The 23,241-nt window shown below is 44.9% G+C and overlaps 1 long non-coding RNA gene across 1 annotated transcript in view; it reads right to left on the bottom strand.

Annotated features, from left to right (window-relative positions):
* Nucleotides 1-5,722: 5,722 nt before the first annotated feature.
* LOC115525547 overlaps nt 5,723-23,241 on the bottom strand; it is a 19,229-nt gene continuing 1,710 nt past the window's right edge. The window contains exons 2-4 of the long non-coding RNA XR_003972389.1: nt 13,979-13,985; nt 8,318-8,324; nt 5,723-5,733 (exon numbers count right to left, since the gene is read on the bottom strand). This is a non-coding gene — a long non-coding RNA (uncharacterized LOC115525547). The remainder of the gene's footprint in view (nt 5,734-8,317; nt 8,325-13,978; nt 13,986-23,241) is intronic.

Genomic DNA, 23,241 nt, shown 5'->3' with positions numbered 1-23,241 from the left:
TCCCTGGGGCTTTTCCTCACCAAACGTGGAGCGTGGCTTGTCATTGTGGATGCATGTCGCTCTACACACGGCGCCCCAAATCATCTCTAATTTGGGAGTGCATTTTAATATATCAGGAGGAAGTGGCCAGGTACATAAAATTCTGGATGAGAGAAAACTTGGAGGGAGTTCTCTCTTGGAGAGGATTTCATTGGTGGTCCTGCTCCAAACTACGTGACAGTTAAATAATTCCAATAGAAAAAGTGTCTCCGTAGGGGTGGTCCTCATCTTTCTCAGGGCCTTTTTGGCCCTTTCACTGAGGGTCCTGCCTCTGTCCCTGTTTCAGGAAAATACTTCTCGAGGTTGGAACGAGTCTGTGCTGCTGTTGGGAAACTGATTACGCAGCGCAGCGAGCGGAATTGCTACAAGGTTTTCTGCTAAGCCCTAGGGTTGCTTTCCTGCCCCGCCCTTGAAGCCTCTGAATCTGTGCATGTGTCCTATAGGCTGCTCACCCTCACCTCTTGCCCTCACTCTCATCGTTAGGATTTCTGGAGAAATCTGTCAGGACTTGCTTCCCTTCCTTCAACACGGCCCCACCTCCAGGGCAGGAAAACCGAGTGGGCTTTTGGTGAGATCTTTTGATTCTGTTTCACCTTTGTCTTATAGATCATATAATCCTCTGCTGACAACGTGTTACTTTCAGCACTGAGGACTTGTTTCTGATATTTTACTTTCATGATTTTGTCCGTTTCTGGGCAGAGGGTTTGAAACTAGTTGTCTCGGGGTCACCTTCCCTAGAATTTAAAATATTACTGAGAGGTTTTGCACAAATCGCGATTCATCTCCTTCTTAGGAGTCAGAAAGATTCCTTGGAAAATCCCTTTTTCTGGTCACCCTGAGCAATGTGGCTTAGCTCATTCATTTTTCAACTGGTTCGTATTAGTTTTCTTTGGACTTTGCTCCCCCAAATTTGGGGGTGATCCTTTTTTTGAAAAATAAATATTTTCTTGGTAAATAAATGGTTTCAGTGGCAATAATAAATTCACTTGAATAGGAGACAATAATCAAGTCAAAAGAATACATGTTAGCTAATCATCAGAAAATCTGTGGCTATGAGGGCTGTCACTTAGAAATCCCAAGTCACTCGGAGGCCAAATCTTAAGCTACATCCTCTTATTTGTCCATGTGGAATAGGTCCCATGGTACCCGGAATCTGCAGAATTCTATAGATTAGCACCTTCTAGTCAAACCTGAGCCACTGGCCCATCGCTATGACTTTTAAAGGAATCTGATGAACTACCGGGGAAAATTTTGTCTCCCTCGGCAAATATTTGATTTGGGATGGCTCAGCATTTTTGCAATCACGGTGTCACCTCTTCGGAGACCATAAAAATGTCAACTAAGATTTTCTGCGAAGACGGTATCTGATTTTGAATTTTTTTTTTTTCAACGTTTATTTATTTTTGGGACAGAGAGAGACAGAGCATGAACGGGGAGGGGCAGAGAGAGAGGGAGACACAGAATCGGAAACAGGCTCCAGGCTCCGAGCCGTCAGCCCAGAGCCCGACGCGGGGCTCGAACTCACAGACCGCGAGATCGTGACCTGGCTGAAGTCGGACGCTTAACTGACTGCGCCACCCAGGCGCCCCGACGGTATCTGATTTTGAATGGTAGGCTCTGTAGATGATGCAGAACACTTAACATCACCGGCATGTTTGAAACCACGATGAATTATTATTCAGTATACAGCCATACTGAAAAGTACAGCCCGCGAGATGAAAGCTTTTCCCCGGAACACCAGGAAACAGGCTTCTATGTGGATTCTGCCGCCCCCGGACATATATAGGTCTGTTCTACACTACGTTCAATTTTTAGGGTGATTTCAGGGCCAGAAAAACAAACCAACACACATCTCAAGCGTGTCTCCTGATCCATGGTTTCAGGATTCCTCTGGCCCCAAAGAAGCCCAGGGGGCTCTCACCCAGAACTCGGGTGAGCCTTTCTTACCTGGGCCACAGAAGGGACGCTCCTTTTTTCGAGACCCGTCATCTACAGTGCTCTAACCACAAGAGCTCTGGAGCGGTGGGCTTGGGCCTGAAGAAAAGGGAGAGTGATTGCAGTGAGTAGGTGTGCTTGTAAGCCTGCCTCTCCCCGGGCCACCTGTAGGGTGGCTGACAGACGGCAGAGCCATCAAGTATTGTGACTGGCCTCCCTCCAAACACCTCCCACTCGCCTGCAGACACAATTCGTTCTGTAGATTATCTCTGGCAAAATTTTATCTCCCTGGCTTCCCTGCGCCCTTGAGGGTGCTGCTGGGTATTTTTCGCCAGCTATCAGGTAATGAATACACAAAAAAGCAAACAAATCTCAAATATAACTGGGAAAAACAATCTACTGCAAATAATGTGATAATACAAAAGCAATGCGCAAGATTTGGGGATTATCTTTGCTGCTGTACATTATTGTTAGCACAGATGATGAGTTGACTCTAACAGTGTTGACTTGTGCATTCTGTCTGTAATTCCTCACCCGCTATTTCTCAAACAAATCCCTTATTTGATTTATGTACCAGCAATCACATTTCAGCTGCCTTCAACAAGGCACCTTGGCCGTTTTGTACTGAGTGTTATCTTTTCACTATTTCTACCAAATGAGGCTTAGGTCTCAAATGTCATGTATTTATATTATTGTTATTAAAATTTTTTAAATGTTTACTTATTTTTGAGAGACAGAGACAGAGTATGAGGGTGGGGAGGGGCAGAGAGAGAGAGAGGGAGACACAGAATCTGAAGCAGGCTCGAGGCTCTGAGCTGTCAGCACAGGGCCCGACACGGGGCTGGAACCCACGAACCGTGAGATCACGACCGGAGCTGAAGTCAGATGCTTAACTGACTGAGGCACCCAGGCTCCCTATTTACATTATTTCTTGAAGCATTTTTTCCCCCTATAAAGGTGTATGCATTCTAATTTATCTTGAAGGGAGTAAGAGTGGTGTCCTAATTTTGGACATTTTTTAATGTTTATTTATTTTTGAGAGACACAGAGAGCATGAGTGGGGGAGGGGCAGAGAGAGAGGGAGACACAAAATCGGATGCAGGCTCTGCGCTGACAGCAGAAAGCCCGACGTGGGGCTCAAACCCACAAACCGTGAGATCACGACCTGAGCCCAAGGAGACTCTTAACCGATGGGGCCAATCAGGCACTCCTCTGTCTCTGGCATTTCGTCAGCTATTAGAGAAAACTGACGAGTGCAGCTCACTGTCTTTAAGTTGCATCAGCTATTTAATGAATTGAGTGAGAATATATTAAGCTTATTTTTAGAATGTTCCTTCTTATAAACGCAGCATGTACGTCATAGAGACTTAGCGGCCCCGTAGTGTGGGAAGTGAACTTGTCAGATACCACTCTCTTTACAGGGTCAGGTCCGACTGAAACTTAGAGAGGGAAGTAGGGGACAAGCAAAGAAAATTCCAAGTGATTCAAGGAGCAGTATTTATAAACCTCTGAGTCAGTAATGATTCAGCGCCAAAGCACGGTGCTAAGGACTGCTTAGTTAAAGAGACAGTGGTGTAAAATTAAAGCTTGGATCACCCGTGGTTCTTATTTGTGGGTATCTGGGGTTATGAGGAGGCAAAACATTTGGCATAAAATCTTTTCTCTCCAGATTCATTTGTATAATTCTTCACAAACTTGAAACGCAAATTTAAACTCTTCCTCCCTATTTTTTTTTTAATAATCCAAGCAGAAAAGGAGGTAACCTGTGAAAGTTCATTTAAAATTAAAATTGGAGGTCTAATTAGATTTTTTTATAAAAATAGGACTAGCATTTCTTGAGTACTTCACATCAGATACACCACATCTATGTGTTGTTGGTCTTACAATACCCATTTTACAGATGTGAAACTGAAGCTTGGAGAGGTTACAAGCTTGCTGAAAGCAACACAGGTAATAATCAATTTTCAGGCATGATTTGAATTCAGATACTTGCTGTGAGACAGACCAAAGTTCCCCACGCCATGCTGTCTCCCATGGTGGGAAGAAGGGAAACGGCACGTTAAATGAGCCAAATTTCCAAATTCCACTTGGGTTTAAAGTAAGCTCCATAAGGGGCGCCTGGGTGGCTCAGTTGGTTAAGCATCTGACTTTGGCTCAGGTCATAATCTTGCAGTTTGTGGGTTCGAGGCCCGTGTCAGGCTCCGTGCTGACAGCTCAGAGCCTGGAGCCTGCTTCTGATTCCGTCTCTCTCTCTCTCTCTCTGCTCCTCCCCCACTCATGCTCTCTCTCTCTCTGTCTCTCAAAAACAAATAAATGTTAGAGAAAAATTAAAAAAAAATAAAGTCCCTAAAATTTGAATCACAAAATGATAATAACATTAGAAATCATTTTTTTTTAAATTTTTTTTCAACGTTTTTTATTTATTTTTGGGACAGAGAGAGACAGAGCATGAACGGGGGAGGGGCAGAGAGAGAGGGAGACACAGAATCGGAAACAGGCTCCAGTCTCCGAGCCATCAGCCCAGAGCCTGACGCGGGGCTCGAACTCCCGGACCGCGAGATCGTGACCTGGTTGAAGTCGGACGCTTAACCGACTGCGCCACCCAGGCGCCCCAGAAATCATTTTGAAATCTTAGAGGATAAAAAAGTATACTGTAAATGAAGATGGTACTTGTCTGTCTTTGGTCTGATGTTGGTAAAATTATAACCTCCAATTTTTTTTTTCTTTTGAATTTTGAAGCCAGGTTCGGGGCAACTTTGTCATATTAATGATGACTTCTCTGTGTGTATCTGACAGTTTTTCTTCTGTAATGATATTGGATTATGATGAGATTCCTAAGTAGAATATGGGGCGGGAGGGGGGGCGGACCAAGTACACAGTTGGTAATGGACATGGGTTGGTAATGTGGGGACAGACTCCATCAGGGATTTTTTTTTAATGTTTATTTTTGAGAGAGAGAGAGAGAGAGAGAGAGAGCGCGCACACACGCGCGTGCACAGGGAAGGGGCAGAGAGAGAGGGAGACACAGAATCCAAAGCAGGCTCCAGGCTCTGAGCTGTCAGCACAGAGCCCAATGTGGGGCTTGAACTCATGGACTGCGAGATCATGACCTGAGCTGAAGTCAGAGGCTTAACCGACTGAGCCACTCAGGCGCCCCCCATCAGGGATTTTTAAAAAGGGCTAGGAATCATCAGTCTTGGCGATGCTTTGCAATGCAGCATTTTTTTCGAAACTCCCAGGGCAGGACTGCTACATCCCCCAACCCTCCAGAGGAAATCTGGTTCCTTAAATGACTGGACACCTCCCCTTTCTGGTCAAGTGCATTTACACACAGTGCAAGGCAATTGCAGAAACATGATTTCCTTGTAGCGTGGATAGTCTTTAGAGCTCTAGAAAAGAAACCATGGAGAACAGGGGTCCCCACACACTTGGCTTCACAGAGCAATACATCTTATATTCAACATGAATTAATTTATTGGGGGGGTCATAGTCTTGGAAATATTATTTTTCAAGAACGTTAAAAAACACTTGCCATCTGCTATCATTTCAGAAAAGAAAGGCCACTTTAAAGATAGACCAAGGTGGGGCGCCTGGGGGGCTAAGTCGGTTAAATGTCTGACTGTAGCTCAGGTCATGACCTTGCAGTTTGTGGAATCGAGTCCCGCTTCAGACTCTGTGCTGACAGCTTAGACCTGGAGCCTGCTTTGGATTCTGTGTCTCCCTCTCTCCCTGCCCCTCCCCTGCTCGCACTCTTTCCCTCTCTCAAAAATAAATAAACACTAAAACAAATAATAACTCACTATAAAATCAATGTTTATGCCTTATTAAAAATATTTCTAAAGGTGTTTGGTTGATATATTTAGCTTTTTAGATATTTGGAATATAGAGAGGACTGTTACATCCTTTTCATAAAGGGTGTCGATATTTTATAACCTTCTTCTAGTCTTGTCCTGCTTTTAATCAATTTATTATTTATTCATTTATTTATTTACTTACTTACTTATAAGTAGGCCTCACACCCAGTGCAGAATCCAACACAGGGCTTGAACTCACAACCCTGAGATCAAGACCTGAGCTGAGATCAACAGTCGGACGCTTAACTGACTGAGCCACCCAGGCGCCTCAATGCTTTTAATCTTTAATGTTGCGTTGCTAATTATAATTGTATTGCTGCTTTTCCGTCTTTGCTTTCTTTTTGTTTTTCAAAGAATGTATAACCCAATATCTGCTGGCCTCTTCCTTTCTTTTCCACATTAAACAAATCCCTTCACTGTAACGGTGGCTTGAAATAAGATACATCTGCTTCTTAAAGTCCAATCTGACAATTTTTTTTTTGTCGTTGAAAGACGAATCTAGCCCATTCACATTTAATGGAATATCAGATGTCTTTGATTTTATTTCTTTCATCTTACCTTATGCGTGCCATTTATGTTCCTTTGTTATTCCCTTTTCCCCCTTAATTTCGGTGGGTTGATAAAGGTACTATTCATTCTCTCCATTTTGCCTGTTAAATTTAGAGGTTCTAGCACAATCTCCCACTCTTCTGGGTATTATTCTATTTTGCTCATTTCTACTGAACCCTTCCTTTCCCTGCTATTGATATGAAAACAAGGGGTCAAGCTATATCTCTCCATCAAAGCGTTTTCTTTTCTGACTGCCCTCTTCCACTTTCATAACGCTCTTTACCTCCGATAAAAACCTAAGAAAAGTTCTTCCCTTCTCTGCTTGCTCCTTCCTCCATTCCCAAGGATCTATGAGACAGTTTAGTACTTTTAGACGTTTGTAGGGTTTTCCTGTAGGATTTTTTTAAGTTTATTTATTTATTTTGAGAGAGAAAGAGAAAGAGGGGGAGAGAGAGAGAGAGACAGAGGGAGCGAGCTCAAGTGGGGGAGGGGCAGAGAGAGAGAATCCCAGGCAGGTTCTGAGGTCTCAGTGCAAAGCCTGATGCGGGGCTTGAACACAGGAACCATGAGATCAGGACCTGAACTGAAGTCAGAGGCTTAACCGACTGAGCCACCCAGGTGCCTTTGTAGGATGTTCCCTCTATTTGCGTGACCATTAATTCGCACTTGCCTTACAAATTCCCAAGCACCCCATTATCTTCAATTCAGACGTAAATGTAGGTGTCCCTGAGTGGCCAACGGCACACACACACACACACACACACACACACACACACACACACACGTATATGTGTACAGACAGACTCACAGTCATGCTCTTTCCTCACCACCTTGTGCCCCACTGCAGACGTTATCATAATTTGCATTTTGTTGTCTAAGGGTCGTTCACAAAGTACTTCCTTAGACGAAATATCTACGAGCGACACGGCCCTGGATCTTTGCACATTGGCTCACAGCCTCCCCTCCCCCGGCAGGTGGCTCTCTCAGCAAGGGATAGGATTTGGGGTTGGAATCCTCCTCCGCCAATTCTGGGAGTGGAGTTCCTCAGTTCTCCTGTCTTCTTCTGCTCGGTGCAGGAATGCAATTGGTGTTGGCCCTTGTCCTTTGTAAGTAATGTAGTTTTCATGTCTGACAGCCTTTATATACATACACACATATGTACACATATGTACACACATATGTACACATATATATGTGTGTATATATATATCATGCTTAAATTTAGGAACTCTGCTAGGACATGACCAAGTGTGTTTTGTTTATTTTTCATTCCCCACCCCCCCATCAATTCTGCCCGAAACTCCATGAGCACTTTAAATTTGAAGACTCAAGTCTTTCTTCAAACCAGGGGAAATGTCTTCTATTATTTCCTTAATTAATGCATTCCTGCATCTGTTGCCTTTCCCTCCCTCGGAACTCCTATTATTCACGTTAGGTCGCTGCATCTGTCCCCTGAGCCCTTTTAGAAAACTTCTCATAATGATTTCCATGTCTTTGTGTTTTTACTTTCTGTGTCAAGATATCCTTTGCTCGATCATACATGCCCAGATTCAATCCCCAACAGAGAATAACAGCTCCTTCAATTCAGCGCTGGAATATGTAAAGTTAAAAAAAAAGAGGGAGGAGGAGAAAGCCCTCTTTGAGCGTCCTAGAGTCTTTTTTCCTCAAATTGAGATTGAATTTCTGTGAGCACTATTGTTACTATTATTTTTTAAAACCTCGTTGAAAAATGAAAGCTGCTTCTTCTGCAGCCGTCCTTGTTCACAAGGAGATGCCAGTTTGGGGTTATTTTGCTTGTTTTTCCCTCTCTGGTACTACTGTCATTGTTTCCGTACGCGGGTTCTGTTCCCTCTTGGGGTATGAGCTGAGCAGCTGAGGGGGAGCTCGCGAAGGATGGTGAAGCCAGGCGGGCCAGCAGTCCGCTCCTCTGAACTGGCGACACACGGCCTGGCAAGCAGTGAGTCCTTGCTCATGGAGGTTCTCCCGGACAATTCTCCAAGCAGTGATCCGGGTTGGTCCCTTCCATCTAGTGGATCTTTAATCCTTTGGGACTTTTTCATGATCTTCTGTGGGATCCAGTAAATACAGTAACCTGCACACATTTTTGAAGGTGACCAAGCGCTATTTAAAAAAAAATTTTTTTAAATGTTTATTTATTTTTGAGAGTGGGGGTGGAGAGAGAGGGAGGAGGGGGGAGAACGTGAAGCACAATCCAGGCTCTGAGCTCTCAGCACAGAGTCGGACACGGGACTTGAACTCACGAAACGTGGGATCATGACCTGAGCCGAAGTCGGATGCTTAGCTGACTGAGCCACCCGGGGGCCCTTGAAGGTGACCGAGTGTCATTAAAATAGAGCAGGGCAGGGAGTTTGTATGCATGTGTTGGGACCATGCAGTTTAAATAGGAACGGTCAGAGTGGGCTTCATCAGGAAGGTGACGTTTGAGCACCACACGAGTGTTGGGACGTGAGGATATCCGAGACAAGAACGTCCTCGGCGGAGGAAATAGCCAGCGCAAAGGCACGGAGGTGAGAGGAAGTCTGGAGTCTTTGAGAAGCAGCAAGTAGCTGTGTGGCTGGAGGGCAGTGGAGTCAATATGGAGGAGAACGTTAAGAGATGAGGTCAGAGAGGTAACGGACGGCCTGATCAGTTAAGAGGTTACTGCGAATAATCCAGACAAGAGGCAGTGGTGGCTGGCTCTCGGCTGGCAGCAGTGAGGAGTGGGGTAAATTGTCCAGTTGGAGATACTTTCTGAAGGCAAAGCCACAAGGATTTCCTGACTGATGGGAGGGACACTGTGAGATCAAGAAAGGGATTAAGGGCTTTATTTACTTAAGCAACACTGATGTAGCATTTACATAATGTGCAGGTACTGTTCCAAGCATCTGACAAATACTAACTCATTTGGTCCTCATACCATCTTTACAGGGCATTTTTAAGATCAGGAGACTAAAGCCCAGAGAAGCTAAGAGAGTTGTCCAAGGTCACACGGCCACTGTCATATAGAGGATCCGAACCTAGGCAAGCTGGCTCTGAAGTCTGTCATATTAACTATCACATTCTGCCCTCCCTCTGTGGGAGGATTTGCCAGGTATTGAGAATGTCTACTCCAATTAAATAAGGCTTACTTGGGATTAGGGAACTAGACACTAGTGAAATAATCACAGGCTGGGTATCTGGACCCAGTGAGCCAATGACTTAGGCCAGAGTTACTTAGGCCAGACCCTCATTTGGCCTGGTAGACCACAGTGGCATTTTGGGGCTTCAGGAATGAGTGCCAACTCAGAGCCAGTCTTCAGTAATCCCAGAAAGGTCTGGGTATTTCCACGCCCACAGTGCACAGTCACCCTGGTATGTGATCACATTCCTTTTGGGGGAGACCGGGAGGAAGATTTATGGTACTTGTGGCACCAGGTCCCTCCTCAAAGGGACCTATGACATTTTATTAGGGTCCTTCTACCTATGGGAAAAGAAGAAAAAACTCTGACTTTAAGGAAATTACAGTTAATGCTGAGATTTTGGGCTTTAACAAGTGGAAGGATGGGTGGTACTGACTGAGGTGGGGAAGATTTTGGGGTGATCCAAATCTGAGGGTGGCCGGAAGATCAGGAATTCAGTGCGGGCCACATTCATTTTGAGATCTTTTGAGACATCCAAGCGGAGTTTCTGAGTAGACGGCTGGATGGATGAGCTAAGGGTTCCAGGGGAAGGTCCAGCATGGAGGTATAAATCTGACAGTCATCAACAAAGAGATGATATTTAAGGCCACGAGATCCTGGGGGAGAATAGGGAGAAACAGGCGAGGGTCTAAGAACCAAGCGCTGGACAGGGGGAAGAGGATACACCTGTAAAGGAGGCAGCTGGTGTGCCTGGCCGTGAATGCCAAGCGAGGAAAGCATTTCCAAGAGGTCGAACACGATCAAAAGCATCGAATGTTGCTGGTACGTCAAGGGGATGGGGGCTGTGCGTTGACTCAGTACTGTGGCCATCACCAGTGACCTTGCAAAAGCAGTCTGGGGGGAGTGGTAGTGGCCGAAGTGTGGTGATGTTTGAGTGCGGCGACAGAGAATTGGAGGAGGATATAGTGAATAGCCAAATCTTTCCAGAAGTTCTTGCTGCAAAAGGAGACCAGAAAAATGGAGAGTAGGGGAGGGGGGCAGTCCAGTCCAGAGAGGACATTTTTATAAGGCGATGAAGATAAACCTATTTGTATACACGCTGGAAACAGCCCAGAGGGAAGATAAGGAAAAGGGATGATGCCGGAGAAGGGAACATTCCCCGAATGATGCACGAGTAGGCAAAGCCGGTTTCATCACAAACGTAATCAAACCCTAAACTAAACCACCGAGATTCACTTGGATTCATCACCCTTTTGCTTTTCGGCTGCTTTCACGCTTCGCGGGTCACCCTTTGCCAGATCTGTGTACGAGCGACATGTCCTCGTGAACCACCGTGCAGGGGCACCTCCACGGAGAGTCTGATGCTCACGGCGCTGTGGACCCGCTTTGTAGGGGGCTTCCCAGGGTGGACCCTGAGAGACAGCGAGAGGTGGCTAGGAGGGGCAATCACTGAATCCCAGACCTAGGGAACGTGTGGTTCTGTTTCTCACGGCACATTGGCAGGTGCGGCCCACCTTCGTACACAATCTTCTTGCCCCCTGGTACCACATGATGTCTCCTGAGGAGAGGCCACAGTTTCTGTCCTCCATGTAAAGCACTTCCGGGCAGCCCTCAGCTGGCAGTTTCCTGTCCTCTGTGCTCAGTCGCCCCTCAGTACTCTCGATGTTCATTGGTTTTCCAATTCTTCCATTGGGTTATCTGTTCACTTGTTTTAACAAAGTCTTATCTTGTTAACGACTGTTTACTCCTCTAGTTATTACATTGAGAAACCAACACCTTGTCGGATAGCTTTTAGCTTAAGAAAACTGAGGAAAAAGTGGGAAGCTTTACACACTAATAATTAGAAGGTTTAATCCTTTTTCCTGTTTTCTTCCCAAAGAACACATATTTTTCTTTTCTTTTTCTTTCACTATCAACTGAAGGGTAACGCGCGGCTAGATTCCCAGAGGACGTAAAGGTGAACTGCCCCAGTCGTGGCCTGAGAGGCCCCCCGGGGCAGTGTCGGGAGCTTCACGAAAGAGAAAGGGTATTAGACTCTGAAGAATCATCCACCACCGGCTTCTGTCTGCTGTTATTTTGATGACTCAATCCCCTTACGAAGCTAATTTTTAATCGAGCAGCTTCTAAATTCGAACCACGGTGCATTCTGTGCCTTGTGCCAAACTGTGCTGTTGGAGACAACACCCCCGCCCCTGACCAAGGGTCACTAGAGGGAAGCAAGGACACGGGACATGATGGAGTCCAAGCCTGCTGTCTGCCCGCTACGTACCCCTACTGACCCTACATGTTGAGACGTCAGGCTCCGCTCCTGGGTGACGTCTTGTTGAGGGAGGCTTCACGCCCTCTTTGCCTCCTTCCCTGCAGTGCCCACCAGTGTGTGCCCCACAGAGGCAGGCAAGAGGTATTTGCCAAATGAATGAATCCATTAAGCAAATGATAAACCAGGTAACCTGCTCATTAGTTTCTGCTGGAAAGTAGTTTGCAGCTGAGAAGACAGAAGGCAATGTATCTTGTGTTCAGTTTCACTGTAAATGAACTCCATCCATCACTCCACCCTAACGCCAACACTTTCATTAGAATGACCGGTTTTTATTTGTTTAGTGTTTTGGGGCCTCTTTTTTTTTTTTTTTTCTATGACTCTCTATTTGAGTCAGGTTGCAAAGTGGTGAGATCTAGTTTAGTGTATCTATCTGTGACACAAAAAGCTTTTAGCAGAGATTATAATCTTACTCTCCTCTCCACCAGGCTCCACTTTATGTGGATGTGGACTGTCGTCCCTCACTCCAAAGCCTTCCTGACCCCTGCCCCTCTGCCTGGGAGGTGTCCCCTCCCCCTGCCCACCTGACATGCTTCTGAGCAGGGCGAGGCTGAGGCGAGTAGTTGCTGGAACCAGAAGTTTGGGTTCAACCAGTGGTTTTGAGTCTACCTGCCTCTTGTATGACATTAGATAAGATTCTTAACTTCTTGGATTTCAGTGATGTCTTTTGCAGAAATGTCAGCGTAGCTGGTCTCGATGGACTGTCGTGAGGATTTAGCGAGATAATACACAAACACAGCACAGGCACGGGCCCTTAGCTAGTGCTCAGTGACAGCACTGCTATCATTAGCCCCACTAGGGCCATCCCCACCATCCCCACCACCATCAGCAGGATCATCACCAGCACCATCACCATCATCCTTTCACCATCTGCTCCTCTATGATCTACTCTGTGCAGCTTTCCTAGACTTCCCACCACCCAGTATCACGGTATACACCCAGAACTCATCGTATTACACTGTTCCTTTTCATGTTGGCTCTCTCCAGGGCTGAGCCACTAAATGGCAGTAACTTATTAATCATCAGTGTCTTACTAATTAATTAATTAATGGCAGTGTCTTATTAATCATCAGGTCTCTGGTATCTAGTATCTCACTCCGGACCTGCTACCTAAGATTGGCTCATTAGATGTACTTTGAAAAAATACAGGAATAAAATCAACTTTTGATTGGGCATAAAGTTTGTATCTCAAAAAGTAACATGAAAACGATAGAACCCGCGTCTGGGAGACTGAATGCGAGTACCGTGAGATTAAATGTGGAGATTCAGTAGGATTATGTCTTTTGGAAGGTCTACATGCAATCTGGTAAATTTGTACTGCTTTTTAAAAGTGTTATTTTTGAGAAACAGAGAGAGCATGAGCAGGGAGGGGGAGAGAGAGAGAGAGAGAGAGAGAGAGAGAGAGAGAGAGAGAGAGAGAGAGAGAATCTCAAGCAGGCTCCGTGCTGTCAGTGCAGAGCCCAACATGGGGCTCAAACTCCTGAACCACAAGATCATGAGCTGAGCTGAAATCAAGGGTCAGACACTCAGACCGACTGAGCCACCCAGGTGCCCCTAAATTGGGACTCTTTTAAATGTCAATATACAAAGTAAATGTATGCTCATTGATAACACTAGGAGTATTATTTTATTATTTTAAGCATTTACAAATATGTTGGCTGTGTTTTTGTTTTTTTGACATATTGTTGGATACGTCTTCATTTTTTTTTGAGATGGCTTTTTGATGAAGAATGCAATCCCTGATCAAAATATTGTCTGTCTGAGACATCGCAAGTGATTTAAACTTACTTTGTTTTATTATAAGCACTATATATAAAAATTAAAGCACTAATTTTTTTTTTTTTGAGAAAAATCAAGTCTGCCCGACTTCCATTATATTCAGAGTTATTATTCAGTAGTGCCCAGATCTGCAAAACTTGGGGACAAGAAGATGAACATGGGAAATGCCATTATGGATCTCTGTGTCCTGCGACTCTCCCAGCTCCCTCACAACAACCTCTTCATTGGCTTCTTACCTCTGAAAAGCTCAAAGCTTCTACTGGAAGTTGGAGGCGGAGGTCAGGAGGACAATCTCCCAGCTACCGTCTCAGTAATTGCTGTTGCTTTCCTGGGAATTGTAAGGGTCCTGAAAAATTGGAAATATCAAAGTAGTTAGAAGGTTTGACGCTCTTTCTTGCATTCATTACGGAAACCCAGATTTCTGGGGTTCCTGGGCTCCAGTTTGCTTGGATAGCATTTCAAAATGAAACAGAGGTCCTTGTGGGCTTTGGAGGCCCAAGTACAAGTGATTTGGGAGGCCACAGCTAGCAGAAAGAACGTGAGCTTTGGGGTTGAGTAGATCTGGAGACTGAACCTCAGGAGTATCAATACATTAGTATATTAGTGTTCTGTGAGTGTATTCATCTTCCCAAGCCTTCATCTCCTGGCTTTGTATGTGGGTAATTATAATAGCTACTTGAAGACCAGGTTCCGGTGCTGAATAAACAGAATAATATCCATTAAGCATCTAGCATAGTTCATGGCCCACTGTTCACTTTCAGTATAAAAGGAAGAGGCTGGGGGAGGGGAGAAAGAATGATGGAAGGGGGAATCTATAGAGTACACACCAACCAAATGCAACATACGGAGCAAATTTGGGGCCTCGTTTGAACTATTGTGAAATATTTTGGGAAGTTTGAATGCCGAGTGGGCACTTAATGATCCTGAGGAATAATTACTTTTTTTTTATTTTTCTTAAAATTTTTTTTAATGTTTATTTATTTTGGAGACAGAGACAGAGCATGAACGGGGGAGGGGCAGAGAGAGAGGGAGACACAGAATCGGAAGCCGGCTCCAGGCTCCGAGCCATCAGCCCAGAGCCCGACGCGGGGCTCGAACTCACGGACCGCGAGATCGTGACCTGAGCTGAAGTCGGACGCTCAACCGACGGAGCCACCCAGGCGCCCCAATTACTTTTTAATAATGGTGTCGCTGTGTTAAAAAATGAGTTCCTAGCTCCTAGAAAGACATGCTGAAATATTTCTGAATTACACAAAAAAGTGGCTTGCAAGTATTTACTTGCTAAAAAAGTTATAAGGTATACACTGCTCTTTTAAAAAGCTAAGCCTGAATACATAGATACACAGAAAATTTGACGAGCAAATGAAACATTACCATACGTGTGAACTGGAATAAAATTCAATGCCAGGCAAGGTTCGGGGACATCTGCCCGTTCCTATTCTCGCTGGCTTTACTGATCAGGTCGGCAACAGAATAACACTGCGCCATGATGTTTCACTACATGTATTTTTGATGTTTTCTATGTAACATCAGTGCTACTTTTCTGACATTATCACGTAAATGCAAGCAACTTTTAGATATTGTAAATAATTCACATTGAAAATACAGTCACTACGATTCCTCTTTTATGCCTCCAGATTTATTTAAGACCGTCCTGAGAATGCAAAGTAAGCTGTCAACAAACCAACATCCCAAAACTTCTTGTCCGTGCGCATGAAGAGATGCTCAACGTCACTCGTCATCGGGGAAACGCAAATCAAAACTACAATAAGAGATCACCTCACACCTGCCAGAATGGGTAAACTAAAAAACACAAGAAACAAACGAGCGTCGGTGAGGACGTGGGGGAAAAGGAACCCTCGTGCACTGCTGGTGGGAATGCAAACCGGTGAAGCCGCCGTGGAAAACAGTATGGAGGTTCCTCAAAAAGTTAAAAATAGAACTCCCCTATGGTCCCGTAATCACACTACTGGATATTTGTCCCCAAAATACAAAAACACTAATTCAAAGGGATACATGCACCCCTATGTTTACAGCAGCATTATTTACCATGGCCAAGATATGGAAGCAGCCCAAGTGTCCATTAGTTGATGAATGGATAAAGAAGATGTGGTGTATATACAGTGGAATATTACTTAGCCATAAAAAAGATTGTGATCTTGCCATTTGCGGGGACACGGATGGAGCTAGAGAATATAATGCTAAGCGAAATAAGTCAGTCAGAGAAAGACAAAGACCATACGATTTCACTCATACGTGGAATTTAAGACACAAAACAAATGAGCAAAGGAGAAAGAGAGAGAGAGAGAGAGGCAAACCAAGAAACAGACTCTTAACTATAGAGAACACACGGATGGTTATCCGAGGGGAGGTGTGTGGGGGGGGTTGAGATGGGTGAACTAGGTGAAGGGGACTAAGGAGGGCACTTGGGGTGAGTACGGGGTGTTTTATGGAAGTGTTCAATCACTAAATTGTACACCTGAAACTAATCAACACTGTATTTTAACTATACTGGAATTAAAGAAAAAAAGAATGACTCTAGAGTCTCAGCCTAAGCAACGGAACAAGTGACTGGTGGTGCCATGTAATTACACGGATAAGACTTTTGGGGAGACTGATCTGGAGAATCATCAGCCCATTAGATTACATAGTACTTTTTAAAAGTTTTTTTAATGTTTATTTATTTCTGAGGGAGACAGAGAAAGAGAGACAGACAGCACAAGTGGGAGAGGGGGACGGAGAGAGGGGGACACAGAATCCGAAGCAGGCTCCAGGCTCTGAGCTGTCAGCACAGAGCCCGACGCGGGGCTCGAACTCACAAACGGCTAGATCAAGACCTCCAAAGTCGGAGGCTCAACTGACCGAACCACACAGGCACCCCTAGATTAGATAGTATTGAAGCCACGGGGAAGAACTCAGAAGACGGCAAAAGGTCCGAGGACACGTACCCAGGGCACCCCAACGTGTGGTGTGCCCAGTAATGTCACCATCACAGCCCAGCATCCTCCGGACCCTCTGGGCCCCTTATCTAAAGCCCCCCTCTTCCTGGCCCGGTTCACAGCAAAAGGCTCTCCTTGTTTTCCCCAGTCGGCCCTGAAGCTGCCTTTATCTCAACCGCAGCTGCTCTCACAAAACTGGCTTCTTCACTTTCTGGCACGTGGCCTCACCTGCTTCCTTTATCCTTTTGGTTTGCACTAGTCTTGCTGCCCCACCGAAACTGCTGCCTCCTGGAAAGCAGGGACTATGTCTGAGAAGTCCCTGTATCATCTTCAAACTCCGACGGAGAACTATTCAGTGCTCAGAAGTCCGTGTGGCTCGACAGGCTGAGGCTGCTTGGGAAACGCCCCGTGAGTTCACGCTGGCCCTGCTGTGCCGGCGACCCCACGTCTCCCGGCCACATTCCCCCCAGGGTGGTGCCACCGGGTGGGAATAAACCATTGCCCCCCGTGTCAGAGATTTAATAAGCGCCAGATAATCTCCCAGCCAGGGAGGTGGGCAAACTGAAAAGTACAAGGAAGAGAATTCACTTTCTTGGTAAACAAACGGACACAAGGCGATACAACACAAGCAAAACCCCAACTGCGTTGGAAGGGGAAAGGCCCCCAGCTCCCACTCGGGGGGCCTGAGCGCACGATCTGTTTGCTGAATGAGGCAAGCCAGTTTGAACACTAAAGAGAGTTGCTCCCTATTGCATTTTGTCTCTTGTTCCCCATATTTAACCCACCACACGGTCCCATTTCACTCCACACACAAACACATCCAATTCCATCTGCTTCGTTCCATCTCCACTGGTGACCCTAGTCCACCTGAATGTCTCCCACAAGGTCTACTCCAAGAGCTTTCTGACTTCTCTCTGCTTTATTCCTGTCCACGTTTGACAAAGCAGCCAGGCATCACTTAAAAATATACACCTGACCATATCACTTGCCCGCCTAAAACCAGGCAGTGACTTATATGTGTGACTTCCTATGGCCTTGAAGACAAAATTCAAACACATTGTCCCAGGTCTGGGTCACATGGCCTTTGAATTCTAGTCAACCTAACCTCTAACCCCTCATCTCCTCGCGGCCACTCCCTGGGCACACTGGCCTTCTTTCCACTTCTTGAGCTGGCTAAGCCTCTCCAACTTAAAGATTTTGCATCCCCTGTTCTCTTTTCATGGAAGGTCCTACCTCCAATCATATGACCTCTGAATGACCTCTGCCCTTGTCATTCAGATCGGGCGCAGAGAGGTCTTTCATAGCCACGCAATTTAAAGTAGCCCTCTGACACTCCCTATCGGCCAGTTTTCATATTTGCAGGGCTGGACATTATCTTCCATTTTTCTTGTTTATCTGTTTACTTCTCTGGTTACTGTCTATACGTCTCTGCTCGAATGCTCTGTGAGAGCAGACATCTTGTCTCTTTGGGTCGTTGCTGTATTCTTAGAGCTTAGGACAGTATCTGGCACTTAAAAGATAACTCTAAAAATGTTTGAATACATGAATACAATGTCTCCAGGGCCCAAGCGTTCTAATTCAATCTCTAAACAACTGCCAGAGTGAACTCTCTAAATTATCTATCGCACCAAGCCACTCCTTGCTGAAAACACGCTAGAGGTTATACGTGGCCGAGAAAATATAATCCAAACTGCTTAGCATAGGCCTCAAGACCCTCCGTGAGCCAGTCTCTGCGTGTCTCTCCTGTCTCGTTTCTCACGGAGTACCCCCTCCCCCCATGCCTAATGGCCTGCAAGATGCCTAATGACTAGCACGTCCAAGATGCCATGCTGTTTCATGCCTCTGGGTCTTTGATCAAGTTCTTCATCATGTTTCAATCATCCTTTCTCTCCATTATTTTTCCCACTCTGATGCCCTCATTGACTTATTTTTTAAAGATACATCTCAAATCAGGAAGCTTTTCTGATCCCCCCCATCATCCCAAACTCCGACCTTTTCTTTACGACTTATACTTGCCTCCATTATAGCTGCTCTAACTCTTTACTGCCCCGGTTTGCTCTCACATCTCTCTGTCTCCACTTGAACTATAAACTCCGGGAGGGCAGGCATACTATCGTATGTCATATCATGTTATATATCATCTTATCCCCAGATGTGACTCATGGTTGCCACTCACACAAGTGTTGGTTGACTGATGCAGTGAATGTATAGATCAATTTAGTTTGTCATAAAAATGCAAGGAACTTGAGAATGCCTGACATCACGTGCATTGGGGTTGACAGGTGCTGCTTATTCGACTGTGTTAACTGTGGCTTGGGCCCCACTTCATAAGTCAGATTCATGTAGATGAATGTTTTCAAGCGCTTAAGAAAAACGGGCTCTGGGAGAACACAGTCAATTTATCACCTAAAACCAATTCTTAGATCTTCACAGGGGAAATGAATGGGCCTGACAAGAATCTGAAATACTTAAGGAAAAGTTGATTAAAGAAGGCCTCATGAATGATTAATTACAAAATTTAATATCTGTGGGAGAGAGTTTTACTGACATTTAAATAAATGCCAACAAAACAAGCTGCAATTAAGCATTTGCCGCAGCACATAAAGCATCATCAAGGTATTCGTTCTGAATCACAATTATATAAATAAAGTATGTGCAACCCTGAAATAAAAACATTCATGTTAGTTGTGATTCATTGACTGAAGCTTTGCAATTTGAATGCATTCATTTTTAGCATGATAATTGCAAACCCTGCTGTTCAGAGGTGAGTTAACATGCCCCCTTTCCCTGGTTCTTTCGTCTACTGCTTTCTCGCTTCTAGTTATCTCAGCTTTGGCTGACACCTTTTCATAAAGTCTGTAGTCAACTTAAAAAAAATTTTTTTTTAAATCATCCAAGTTAGTTAGCATAGAGTGGAACAATGATTTCAGGAGTAGATTCCTTAATGCCCCTTACCCATTTAGCCCATCTCCCCTGCCACAACCCCTCCAGTGACCCTCTGTTCTATTTGAGTCTTTTATGTTTTGTCCCCCTCCCTGTTTTTTTTTTATTATTTTTGCTTCCCTTCCCTTATGTTCATCTGTTTTATATCTTAAATTCCTCATATGAGTGAAATCATATGATATAGTCATCTTCTGATGAACCTACCCAATGGCTCCAGCTTACTTGAGTCTTTGGGGTATGTAATTCATCGATGCAATGAATATTTATTTTTCATCCACTATGCATTAGTATGAGGCACAGCTGTGGTGAAAAAAGAAAAGCAAAAACTAAACCAAACCAAGAACAAAAACAAACAAACATAAAAACCAGACTTGTTTCCTGACCCCAAATATCCTATTATCCAGCAGGAAAACAGATATGAAATAAACATTTAATTAAGTTGTGAGCAGTACTATCAAAGAGAAGCACATGATGTTCTGAGAAACAGTAACAGGGAACCCAACTGAAATTGGAGATCCAGGCAGCCTCCCTGAGGAGGAGACCAGCTGGAGGAGAAGGGAGAAGAAAGTCCAAAGGGAGAGAGAAAAATCGTGACTTGGAAGGTATGTCTGATTGGGTCGACACAAAGATTATGGGTCCTGTTTGGCAGATAATCTTCCCCCCCGCCCCGGCCCCGCAGCAGCAGAGGAAGAAGATTGTCAGATGTCACAAAGTCACCAAACATTCATGGAGATAAACATGAAATGAAGGGAAAGCATTTGTGAAGCCATATTTTAGGGAAGATAAGAGAGAGACTAGCTTACAAAACTTTCCTCATTTTGAGGGGGTTCCGAAAAGAAGAGAGAACCAAATTACTTGAGCAGACACAGAAGGAATGTCAACTTTACTATGTAGATATTCCAACAGAAGACAAGTTGGCTCCTTGTCAAGGCACTGATTCTACCACATTCCACCCAGCACATCAGAGACTATGTGGGAAGATGGTTTTCTCTCTGACGTAGAGCGGATGTTCCCTTAATCCTTGACGGCCCGTAAGTGCAGGGTGCATCCACGCTTTCAGTTATGGGAAAGATGAAATCATTGGCTGAAAAATGTTTTATGTGTCCAGGATCACCAACAATACGTATAAAAGAGAAACTGATAGTTTTCGCAGAAATGAAACTTCCTTTGTGTGGTTAGCACATGTGATTAAAACAAGAACTGCACAGCATGCCCCCCACCCTGTTTGGGCTGTTCTAGATCTTAGGGACTTTCATTCCTTATACAGAAATAGGGAAAAGGTCTTTTTCTTTCTCCCTCTTTAAAAATTAAAAAAACATTTTTTTTTTCTAAGACGGTCATTCTCATTCTTGTCTGCACACCAGAATTACTTGGGGCACTCTGAAAACTCCAGGTGCCTTGGGACGCCTGCGGGAGCCCTTGATTCCATGGAGCTGGGTTGGGTTTACAGATCTGTAGTTTAAACATCTTTTCCAAGTGATTCTGACGTGCTGCCGTCAGGTTTGAGACTTGCTTTAGTGTCTATGGCCCTACCACCCTGAACGCGCCCGATCTCGTCTGATCTCGGAAGCTAAGCAGGGTCGGGCCTGGTTAGTACTTGGGTGGGAGAATCGCTTTAGTAAGTCTTTATTCACCACCTGTCTTTTTATTTTCCTTTAAAAATAATCTCCTTTCTGAAAATAAAAGGAACAATGAAAAAAATAATTCAGATGATCCTGTACCTTAAAATTATAGGAGGGGCTTGGAAACTTTCACGAGAACATTGTGCTGCCCTCATCTGCCTGCAGTGCAGGTGGTGGGAAGTAGCCGGACTGTCGGCCCCGGTAGGCAGTCTGGCTTTGGCTGAGGGACTCAGCAGGGTTTTCCAGACATTCTCACTGGTCACAACTTCTACCCGACTCCACATGTCGACAACACAGTCCTGTATCTAGTCTTCTCTCTTTTTGACGGACCACATGTTCCACGCAGGACACGTGAAAATAGGACCCCTGGGACCATACTAGCTGCCCCCATTGGCCATCAGTTCTTCTCGGTTGGCTCCCAGTTTCCTCTGGCAGATGCCAAGATAGATACGCAAGCCTTTATCTGAAGCCCTTGGGGCCAGATGTGTTTTGGAATTCAGAATGTCTCAGACTTTGGAAAGGTATGTTCCACGCTCTATATTTCATGTGCCCTCCCTCAGTGAGGCTGCAGGAGCACCGTGTAATCAAACATTTTCATGTTTGTGCAGGAAACACATAACCACTCCCGTGAAGCAAGCTGCATAAAGATTCCAAGCAGCCTCACACATGCACAGGTCGGGTTTCGCCTCTAAAGGACATTGTTAGACACCTGATGGATAGAACCTTCTTGACTTCAGAGCTCTTCGGATTTTGAGGCCGTGGATAAAGAACGGAAGACCTGGGGCAGCAGCATTATTTCAAATGGGTGCAAAACTGTCTTTTCACTGAGTTTGCTAGTTTTTCTCATCGTTTGTGGCAGACACCTACTCACATGGGGTTACATGGATTTCCACTGTCAGGTGAATTCTGAGTGTCAATACTTCCCACTTGGTCAGAAGTGGAAAGCCCAGATAATGCTACATTGTTGGGGGCGGGAGGGGTGTAAAACTAAAATAGCTTAAACAGACCGTTAGAAGCTGTTACCATTGAACCCTGATGACTCAAGTTCAGAATGTAACTCCCCGACTTCAACCTCAGGTGGGCCACATTCTGCCTGTGGTCATCCCAGTAGTTGCCTCTTCTTCGACCTCCAGGTATCTTTCCCCCTCACGTGGTAAGTTAGATTTTCTTAGTTGTACTGGCCAAATCTCTGTTGTATTGGCCTTCTTCACATCTGTCAGGACAGGAGGTTCCTGGTGGGGTGTTGGGGGGGAGGGGACGTGAACATACTGCAGAGACTCAACTGTTACACATCGCGTATGTGGTCTCTGTTTTCACAAGGTGGCAAGGCCCAAGAGAAATGTGAGTTATGTGCACTTATTTCCTATTATATTGGCTCCTCTTTGAAAGCCAATTTTCTTCCTTGTACTCCTCAGAACCCGTGGTATCGTTGGTGGGCGGCTAAAAAAAAAATCCTATTGTTTTCTTAATAGCTGAGAATAGAATTCCCTTTGGGAATAAATGGTCTTCAATAAAGAAAACACCTTGAAAGCATTTGGCTATGGAAAAAAAAAGTCTACAGTAGGATTCAGAAGTCTGGGCAGAACAAAGAGAGGGTAGAATCAGTTTGCATTTAAAAAATGGTTGGTGGTGGTGGTGGTGGGAGGGGACAGAAAGGAGAGAGAAAGGCTGAGCATCACTGGAAATCAGCCAGAAGCCTTTACAGAACAGGGTGACCATTATTCATTCAGTTCTAACTGCTTGGAGGTCAGCAATGCAAAACCACCTCTTTCTTAATTTCTCTAAACTGTCTATAAAATCTGCTACACAAAATCTGTTGTTTATGTGTAAAAGTAAGGAAGGTGGTTCAAGAACTCAAGTGGCGAGAAAGAAAATGTTGCGAGATGCCAAGGGGAGAACAAAAAGTCAGAGGAATCGAGGGGTGGTCCTGAGAACACAAGACCCTAGGCATACACAGAAATGGCACCGGGCTTTCGATGTGAGGTGTGTTGGGAGACCATAAGTAGTCTCATCTAGATTTTAAGAGAGGGGATGACCCAGGATGTTATCTAGATTAAGGAGTAAATGCTCGACAAAGGTTACAGAAGACATTAAAAATGATCAACGCCAGGGGCACCTGGGTGGCTCAGTCAGTTAAGTGTCCAA

The sequence above is a fragment of the Lynx canadensis genome, chromosome D1 (genome assembly GCF_007474595.2).
Source record: "Lynx canadensis isolate LIC74 chromosome D1, mLynCan4.pri.v2, whole genome shotgun sequence".
NCBI lineage: Eukaryota > Metazoa > Chordata > Mammalia > Carnivora > Felidae > Lynx > Lynx canadensis.
This window is presented reverse-complemented; position numbering and strand designations above follow the sequence as displayed.